The following is an 11,207-nucleotide window of genomic DNA, read 5'->3' on the forward strand; positions in this document are numbered from 1 at the left end:
CCGAAAACACCCTACAACATTCAACCTAAATGATTACGGTATTTTCTTCAGTCTCTGCTTTCAACTCTTGGAGCAACATCGAGTCTATATCACTAACTTACAATTCCACACGTACCATTTACCTAGTCTTCGGACCAGATAAATGTCCTTATAACAAATCTTCCCACCAGTTGAAATGGTTTAGTAGTTAGATTTGAATTAATAAAGCAATTCAACGTGAAAATGAGTAAAGCCCTTTGTTACTGGTTCATCGGAATAGAGAATAAATTATTATAGGGGAAATTTCATCTTGAATGTCGACGAAAATTGAGCTACAATATAGCGAATTCTACAAACATATCAACAGAAAAACGGTGGTGAATGAGGTTTGCACTTGTCATTTGTTAATCGCAGCACAACGTTATGACGACAAGTGACATACACATACATGCATTTATGCACGCACACAATTCAAGAACACAGTTGTACGGTGTGGCTTGTAGTGCTATGTTAGTTATCAGTGCTTTTAACATCACTATTCTCTAACAGCAATAAATTCTATTTTGCCAAAATATATGAAGGTATTTTTCGGTCGTCGTCCCAGGTTCATTTTACACTACCGACTATAGACTTCATCATGACCACACCTCATCATCTTCCCCATAGTTCCGGCCACAAATAAGACAAAAACAAAATACACTAGGCAACTCCGAATGAACGAAAAATTTATCTCGGGAAGTATGTATTTAGAGGTTAGTTATTATGCTGCACTTAGCTCGCCTATGTGATTTAGCCAGCATGTGCCGCAGTACAACGACATACTTCGAGGCTGCCACTAACTCTGTCATTATGGTATAAGGTTTACTCAGGCAAAAGCATACAGTTGGACTTAGTTCGCAAACAGGACAGCAACTACATGACTACACAACGATTGACTAATTTTTTGAAATCACAATTAAAGTGTCGAAAGAGATTAATGATGAAAGATTCGGTACAAGCGATAAAACCTGAAGCTGAAGAAAAGTTCTTTACTATTCCAGTTTCATCATTCATGCAGTCAGACACTTCAAATATCATGAACAACAATAAGCGTACATCTTGCCACACTAAAAATCTTCGTAATAATCATAAGGTATTCTCTACGTTATCAATGACTAGAAAGAAATGTAAGTGCAGACATCAGTAAATTGATTAGGTGTTCCGAAAAGAAATTTTCAACAAAGTGACCGTCTGTCAGAGGATGTACGCATTTCTAAGGAAACTAAATTTCATTACTTCATAGTAAAATAGCTTGCAAAACATGAGAATGGCAACTTATGTTACATTTCGTAGCATCAGTTCGTAACCTCCAGACTAAGCAAAAGGGTTCGGAAGCGATATTCGAAGCACGCTTTCCAGTTCACATGATTGTATGTCAGCAGGTTTAAATGTTAAAGAAATGAAGACAGGAAAGATAGATACTTGAAATACTGAGGAAAAACTGCAACTTGATGGAATCAGTTCAGGGAGGGTTCGATCGATGAGACCTTGCGTGACACAACGCTACGATTACTCGACCCTACCGACCAATGAGTGGATAGGCGAGAGAACAATAACGATAAAGGGTCTTCCACCCTTCACATACTAGACAGACAATAGTCACACCTGTACAATATGCGTGTAATGCAGTCTGCACATGCACACAGAGACATACACAATCATGCACAGACCTACTAATGAATCAATAATGTAAGGGTACTGGCCATACACATACAGACAGTGAATGAGTGAGTCGGTTGATGATTGGACAGACGGGTATGTAGTCAATCAGCTGGAAGGATAATCAGTTGGTGGCATTGGGAGTGTTGGGATCTAACTTTCCAGCCATTAGTTCAAGATTGATTCGTGGCTGTTGAATGGTGCCACTCGGGAATTGGGCTTAGGAAGAGCTTTTATAAGGAGGGAGAGTGAATAAATGTTTCGTCTTTCTTAGTTTTTGTATATACGCTTCAATTCGGAGAGCTAACTGTGACTAAACTCACCTGATCGATGGGAAGTACCACTTGTGGCACTTTTGTTAAGACAGAAAAGTGGACTATTTCACTTCATTGTGTTATACTTTCCACTGTAGAAACGGTTGAAGAACCGGAATGATTCTTATACCTAAAAAATGCTGAGGTGATCAACCTAATTACTTCAGTGAAGCGGATAAGAAAGGATGGACTAATGAAGCAAAAACTGAATAATTTTTAGCGATCTCTGAGAATAAACTATAAGCAGGGATTAAATGCTAGCAATGAGTGGTTGATTTAGATTGCTTTTTATGGCCAGTGTTGTTTATATCTGATAAGAGATCAATAATACTGTAAGCAGCAGACTTACGAAAACCTGTAAGTAACCTCGAATGCATGAATCAAATGTTGAGTTCATGTTGATAACACAGGACTAGAACTCGATAATTGGTAGGAAACAGTTGGTCTTTTGCGCTCATTAACGGCAACCTCCCTTATTATCCTACTTCAGCTGTAATAGGAGAATGAATTTAATAATTCAGCGGGTTTATTACCTGAATTGTGGACATGGCGATAGACTTTTTTCTCCTTTAGAAACCTTTTAATCGGTAACTTCCCATCAAAAGCATCGTGTTGTGTATTGTATTGCCAAAAATCCTAGAACTTGACTGCTCTTCCGTTACATTCGTCATTGTTGCTAATCAAACCCGATTGTTTTGCCTTCCGGATCTTTGTCGTTACCAGAATGAAATTTTAGAACAAATGTGTTACAAAAGTTTGCTCAGGTGAAAAATCTCATCTCCCCAACCGGAAAAAGTTTGCAACTTGTGAAACAATCCAAACGAGAGTAACGAATTCATTTTCTGAGGATGTCTTTTCCTCCTTCAATATATCATATTTCTAGAAATGATGAAAACTAAAAGAATTAACAAGAAATAAACAAAATGATTTTTAAAATTCATTTTAAAAGACGTCTAGGAATATTGTGCTTATCACATATTTTTAATAAAAGTATATAATTATCAGTACAAGTTAGTTAAGTTAGGTCTGGCTAGTTTTTTTTTTGTTTATAATTAGTGTGAAAATGTATTTATTTGTCCTTTTGTTTATAATTACTACTATAGCCATCGCTAACAGCGTGCTGTCTTGGTTTACAAATTTCTTCAAGCAGGTCAACCAGTAGTAACTTATCTTTCTATTTTTTATGTTGGAGTTAGGCTGCAAAAGAAGTATGTATATGAATTATATGAAAAAGTGTCTACTTTGAATAAATAAATTTGAAATCTGTTCATTTGGTTGTGCCATCAATCGGAAACGTATTGCCCACTGATAAAGCAGTCATCTCTTTCCCACCACACTGTTTGCAATATGACTTTTGCTGAAACACATAATCATTGCTCAAATATTGGTCAAAATTTCAGTTAAGTGCAAACTTTTTTTTTCTACGCATAAATCTACTGATATAACTAAATGCTTCGCAGGATTTAAATTTATCTTTACACGTTCGGAAAAAAATCGTACACAAGAGATGGATTGAGATTTTTGATTGTAAGGGAAATTTCCTATTATAATTTATGCAAAATTAAAAAAGAAACTACATCTAACACGTCTGAGTTGTAGAAGTAGGGAATGGAAACTTTATTCTAATAACTTCTTCATTATCATCAAGAATGTCATTTCTTTGTCTTATCCTGCACATATTGTTTAACTGAATTTTGGAAAAAAATAACTGCGTGGAATGTCATTGCAAGTTATTTAGAAATTCTTCATTTTAAAACATTTATGCAGTTGTATAAATTTTCAAAACTCGAGCAACAGTAAACAAAAGTCTAGAAAAGATAAGGCACAGGACAGCAATTTTCGAAATTACCCGACTTAATTGGAATTATTTCATTTCAAGGCATAAGAAAAAATGCTGCATTGCATTGGATGGTCTGAAAAGACTCCGTAAGCAGAGTCAACTTTTCAAACGAAAGAAATTGTTCCAACTAATACGCTGTGCTAATGTAAAAATCTTAAATAGTAGTTAAAATTGAACTGAATATGGAATATTAACCAAATTTCTAAAAGTATTTCTTTATGCGACATTTAACCACTTTGTTATAAAATCCAACATGTGCTATTTGTTAACCTATGTTAGTTTCCAAGTTATATTGTTTTAAACTTTTGAGTACATCAAATATCAAACTGAAATAGTTGTAATTGTGACTTCATTTTAAATATTTTTTCTGACTACCAGATATAATATTTTCTTTCAATCAGTTTCGACAGAACGTAGAAAGAAAATGGTCGGTATGTTATCGGGTCGATATTGATGCTTAAAGCAGATAACACATCAGCTGAATTCAAGTAAGCTTAATAATGAACCAAATTTTTGCTTTCCTCTATAATCAGAACAATCTACCGGTACAGATAGGGAAGGAAAAGTAATCACTGTTAGAAGAAAAACGATGATCTTGTGATTCATTTAAAAAAAAGACCTTAATTTATTTAAAGCATTTTCATTGATTTTTGTTTCATTGATCTTCATAAAAAACGCTTAAAACGTTAATCTGTAAGTAGAGAAAATTCATAAATTAAAAGTTAACGATAATTGTCAACAACAAAGGGTACAAGATAAGGAAGAAAACATTTGCATAAGCGAGAGGGAATCACTGATTGAAGGACAGCAGATCCACTTAAAATTGTTAGTGAGACACAGCTAATTGTGTGATTGAGATATGGAGGGATGCTATGTGAAGGTGTCAAGTTTTCAGGATGTAAGCAGGGAAGGCATGGTGTTTGAAAGACACCCACTGAACTCGTCATCATCATTTTGAGTTTAAGTGGATTTCGTGGGGTGAGGATTTTCACTCAGGGGTGGCAACTATTTACCCATTTCAGGAGAGTTCTTTAACAGAAGATCATTTTGTTGAGAAGACCAGAAGATTTAGAAATTGCTTGTAGAATTAGTTAAGTTGAAATCAACTATACTGTAATAATGGTTTTGTGTCTATTAAAAAAGAAATTTTATCAGATTTAGTAGGAATTCCTTCTTTTCCCTTACTTTATATGCTGCTGTCGTTTCATTATCTCATGATCTGTCCTAACTTTTCAATCATCTTTTTTTCTTCCTCTTGTATCACCAATACCATACCAAATACTCGACACTCATTTACTGGTGATAGTGTAAACTTATCAGTATCTTAGAAATTCAGACTTTGGAAAATAACCACATTATGTTATAAAATTTAAAAATTGAAATATGCCGGAAATGCCACGTTCCAATTTGTTATAACAGTGGAGCAATAAAAAGTGAAACAATAATAAAAATGAATAGGTATGCTCTGGGATGGTGGGTATCAAATTGTTGTGAAAATAAAATAGCAGCAGAGCTGTCGGATAAAATTGCCACTAGTCACTGTGATTGTAACAGCCAAAGAATGAATAATGGTCGAGGTGAAACGGTGTCAACAGCAAAGTTATTCATGTACTAAATGAACAAATTAAAGACTGATTTGTAAGATCGGCGAGCTATCCGTAAATGCTAATCGGTTTCTGGGTGGATATCAGCATAAAATTTAAACTAAATCAGAGATTAGTGGCTCAAGGTAATTTATCACCTGAGCTTATCAAAATTTCCGCGAAAGAAGAAAAGGGTAAAACAGATACAAATCGAAAGTGATTTATACCTGAAATAGACAACTATTTGAGCAGCAAATCACTGTAGATAAGTCTAATTGAAATAGAATTGATTCTCGAAAGGAAAAGGTTAAGTCTTTAGTTTTGAATCATTAAATGATTAAGCGAATATGGATAGTTAAATTAAGCACGAAAGAATACAGCACACCAACTCTTAATAATATGAATTGAACAGAAATGGTCATCATTTTCAATCTTCAGGTGGTAAATTAAAATCGGAAGAAAAATATATCTACCAGATGATGCTACAGTGAGAATGGTGAACATCCAATACACTCAACACACTCAATACAAATTCGCCAGCGTTTACAATTCAGCGATGTGGACAGAAATGGACAATGAAAACGGGTCATGATGTCACTTTTATAACGCATTTTAGAGACTTACATTTATGTCACTATTCAGGAGCAATTTACACTAGCGGAAAATGTGGAACATGTAAAACAGTTTCTTAATTCAGATTAATATAAGCTATAAATATCACAAGACAAGAAAATCAGTTTTTTGATTTTGATAGAAAGGAAGCCAAGGCCTTATATAGCCAACAGTCTTTAATGGATGAACTTTTTATTTAAGTTTCTTCACTATAACGAAAAAAAAAAAAAAAAAAAACAATGTAAAAATGAATATCACATTTTAACCTAGATTCAAAAAATCTGAGAGCAAAGTTGAAAGCATAGCAGGATGGTTGCCAGTTAGAGTCACTTGCTGTCATGAAATAGGGTTTGATTAGTAGAGCCGAATAGGGAATGCTTTGCAGAGAAGGCAATGTTGACCAGTCTTTTATTAAGATAAAAGATGTCACTGAACGAGGCTATTGAACAGTATTAAAAAATTTAAGGAAGTAAATCTGTAGGGGCGCAGAAAGCGCACTATGTTTGGAGCGGTGCTCGCCAGTTAACCTATTACCTCCTTTAATCTGTTCATAGAATAGGAACTGTATGATTACTGTAAGTAAACAGCTGTTCCTAATCAGCTGCTCATAGTAGTGAATTACAATTCTCAGACATTGCAAGTAAATTTGGTTTAGAACAAAGAAGGTTGGTTGAAGCAAAGAATAGTCAAATCTGAGTTTGGCTTTTAGGCTGGAAGATCTTGATAATAAGTAATGCACATATTCTTTGTTAGCAAACTGTGAAACTCCAGACAATGCAGATGATTATTGCATAACGAATTTGATGATTGAAACATAAAAATACGACGATAATCTTTAATCTTATGGATTCAGTACAAATTCATTTCGACATATTATATTCTGTTTTTCTGACTTCGGATTTTCTTCACGCCGCTTCACATCGGTTCTGAAATACAACCTTGCAGAGTTATTTATCAAACATCATCCATTCTAAGTTATTTCTTTATGGCTTGTTATTATTTTTTTGGTCATTTAAGTGATAACTTAAGTGACAAGCGTTAAGTTGGTGCGGTACGGTTTTCCTGAAATGCCTATCTCACAATAGTGATATTCTTTACTGAGCTTACACTGTCTGGCAGGAAGTAATTGCATACATGGTGCATAAGACTTCTTATCCAAGAGCGAATCTTTTTGTGAAGTAACACAGTCTCGATTCCACTGAGCAGCATAAAATGATTTGGATTAAGTCCTGATTTTGTTTCCTCAACATTTGATTAGCTTCTTTTCACGCCATACCATCAACTGCTTTTCATACATAGGCGATTCAGACTTCACAAAGTAAATCAAGACCAGAAATCTAGAACTGAAATGATGGAAACAATTTCTTAAATGCTTCTTACAGTTATGCTCTCGTTAAAGTGTCTCTTAACTTTTCCTGACCAGGAAAGCAAAGTCTTTCACGGACCATTTTCTTTTTTTCTGTTGCCTTAGAGAGTCTGAGTTTCTATGATTTCGGCTTTTCCTGAACATTGAGCAAGTTTTTTAACGACGTATTTGTATTTGTCGTTTATACAGTCCAATAGATATGCCTGATTTGACATAGCATTTCTTCTTTATTAGTCTTAGATCTTCTACAATCACCGACAATACTTTTTTGAACAAAAGGAAATAAAATTCTTACCCAAAAAATGCGGTAATATATAAATAACACCATATATATATAGCACTTGTACCACGCAGCAAAAAGTAAGAACCTTAATCTTAATTTTCATCTTTGACAAAAACGATCGAAGGTCGGCTTACGTTATCCTTGTTATTTCGGCACTTGTTTCGCTTCCTTTGTTTTAAACTAAGCTACTAAAACCGTTCTGCAGCTGGTTTAGACAATTTAATTTTCACTTCAAAACAAAATGTACAGGTAAGATTTTTTTTTAACTATTGAAATATTTAAACCAAATTTATAAAATTGAACTAAATTCGTGGCTTCAAGCCCTGTAAAGTTTGAAGCAAGTTGAAAATCCACCAGCATACAGTTCGTTAACAAGCAATTGACACTGCTGATGTTATTTGTGTACTGGCGGCTATTTAATTCAACCAAACTACTGTCATCTGATTAATAAACATTGGTCGTGATGTGATCCGAACCGAGCAGGATTAAAAATATATGTTAGACTTCTTAATTGAGATTTTTGTAGATGTTTTTCAGATTTGAAATTGTCTGTGAAATAATAAAGTTCATAAAGGAATTTCAGAGGTGCTGGTCATATCGCCTTTTTTGCCAACCAAGCAGTTATTGCAAAAGTTGAATAATTTGTTTTACGAAACTTTACCTTCACTTTTTGGTAATTATATATATATATATATATTTTTTTTTTTTTTTCTTCTATAATTGTATTGTTAAAGGTTAGGAGGTTAATCGTTCATGCAGTCTCATGCCTCGTCAGCATTTCGGTAACTTTTCATGCAACCGATATTCTTAGTATTTGAATGAAAAAATGAAATTCAAAGAATTTTAAATAATAATGTTAAGGCAGTGAGACTTCAGAAAATCTTTTGATATCAACGACATATAATTAATTGATTATTACTTGTATTCATCAATAATACCGACTAACTGCTTCAACATTGCTGTAACTTAAATAAGATTGCATCTGACGGTGTCAGAAGAACGTTACAATTGGCAAATATAATGAATTAAGCAATAAATTTTTTTTAGGACGGAATCAACTTATCGAGCATTTTATTTGACAATGCAGCAAATCATCTGTAAAAGCAAATTTAGAATTTCTTTCTTACTGCCCTGTTTCCTTGTGAAACAAAGTCATTTTCCTTTCTAGATAGTTCAGATCGTTGATTTCTTTGTCTTCGATACTGGTAGATTCTCGAATCTGTACTGTTTACCTGTACTTCCTGAAATAGTTTATTATTCAAACCTCAAATTTGAGTAATTAAACCACAGATTAACATTAAATATTATACAGCATTACAATAATGAATTGATACATAACACACAAATGTAACTTAATTATAAATCTTTTAAAGATACAAGCAAACTAGACACCTCGCAACCGAGCCCTACCAAACAAGGAACTATAATGAATGGCTTTGCAAGGAAGAAAATTGGGAGGGATTTTATGGGTGTTAAGGTTACAAAGTAGATTAAAATCACTTAAAACAATACTTTTTGTTCACTACATTATAGCTTCGCATTTGTGGCGACATATCTTTGCAAGTATCTTTCATGGTTTTTTTAATTGATAATGCAAGTTCGTGGCAATGTCGTTTTCCAAATTTCGCTGTTTTTCTTTCTTATCAACTTTTTTTTTTTACTTTTTATTTCTTATCAAATAATGTTGTCACTATCAAAATTCATATTTGCCAAATTACTCATCCCGTAGTTTCCTAGTATCTAACGTCTCTAAAATTAAAAATTTCATTTTTTTTAGGCCGCAAAATCCATGTATTCATTGAACTTGATTTGTTGATAAATATCAGAGCTTTCAAAAACCATTTTATGGCATGCAGTATATAAACCAAATAAGTATATTTAATAGTGTCTTCAAAAGTTGGCTTAAAATTCCCAAGAGCTTATTGCCATAACCTCAGCATTGCATTACACAATCCGGGCTGTTTGTCAGCAACGTTGAAATTTACTGAACGGCCGCCTCTTACAAAATCACGTTTTTTTTTAAAAAATTTTTGCTCAGTTTTTCTCAACAGTGAATCTGTGGACGAACAGCATTAATCTGGAAGATAGTAACAATAATCCTTCACTTCTGATTCCAATTCATTACTTAAATCAAAAAAGGTTGAACCCGAGAACTATGTTGAACATTTTAGTTTTCAATAATTTAATCAAATAGCATGAAGATTGGAAAATTATAAGCTTCTGCTGAAAACTGTAATTGAACTTCAGCTTTGAGCCAAATAAAAATCAAGAAATCTTTTCATATCCAACTCCGCTGTATAATAATAGATTAGTAGAGTGGAATTAAACTTCGCAGAAAATTTTACGAACATTAGGTATCTATCTCTTTGCCTGTGATATTTGTCTCATCTTTTCCTTTGGCTTTAAACACTAACCAAACTGACCAACCCTTCCTACTTCTGTCAATATATTCTGTTCAGTGATTATGATGGTGGAAAGTCTTTCTTACATTTAGAAATGAATACGCAGCCATAAACAGTAGTGCTGCTTATTATTGTATCTCAAAAACTTATTTTTAGGTATGAAATGCCTAATTGAAGATGATAATTAAACTGCTGAAATTGAAATCTTAGCACTGTAAAAATAATTTATCGGCTGACATTTATAAACAAGCAGATTCACACTTCCAAACTATTTGGCTAAATTGAATGAATGGTTGAACAATCATGTGTATATGCAGTGAAATTGTGCTGAAAATCAGTGTAATCGAGAACTCAAGATGATACAGCATCTATCGAACAATTTCCATTTGTCTTAATGGTCGCTATGTCTCTTCCCAAATATTAGTCATTAGTACATTTTTGCCTTTACCGATTGTAATAACTTATTTTTCAGTTTTGTTTTATATGATTTCGCAGAACGATAATGTTGTTAGAAAATGTATATTATGCGTTTATTCTGCTTGAATCGAAGAAAGATAAAAATAACGAGAAATCTCAATTCTTTTGATGTCCTTTTGCATATACTTGCGAGATTTTTTGCAAGTGTATCATCGAAAGATATGGAAGATCGTTCCATTTCTAAATCAGTAATAAGATTCCTTTATGTAAACATTAGTAGTGTGCATCAGTACAAGAGAAATAATTTAATATAAACACAGTATTCACTAAATCAAGATTACTATGAAAGTCAAGATATCTGATAACTTGTGGCAGGACGATGATTGCATTTAGAAGGAACTTTAGTTATGCAAAAAAAAGGACAAATTCCAAACATTTCTATTGGTTTTGGTTAGTTCATTGGCTATTGCCAATGAATCGACATCCCCACTACCTCAAAGAAAGCAAGCCACGACTTAGTTCTCGCCGCATCAGTTTCATTACGTCCCAATTAGAGAGGGACGGAAATGCTCGTCATAGTTGCACAAGAGAAGTGATTTTGGAAGAGTTGGGTTCGTGATGGGTTTTTCGGGGGAAGGGCAGGAGCGTTGGCGGAATGGTGGTAGCGGAAATAGCTCGTGGATTTCGATAGTGAATAACTTAGTTGAACCCAT

This window comes from Brugia malayi, assembly GCF_000002995.4.
Source record: "Brugia malayi strain FR3 genome assembly, contig: Bm_v4_ChrX_scaffold_001, whole genome shotgun sequence".
Taxonomy (NCBI): Eukaryota; Metazoa; Nematoda; class Chromadorea; order Rhabditida; family Onchocercidae; genus Brugia; species Brugia malayi.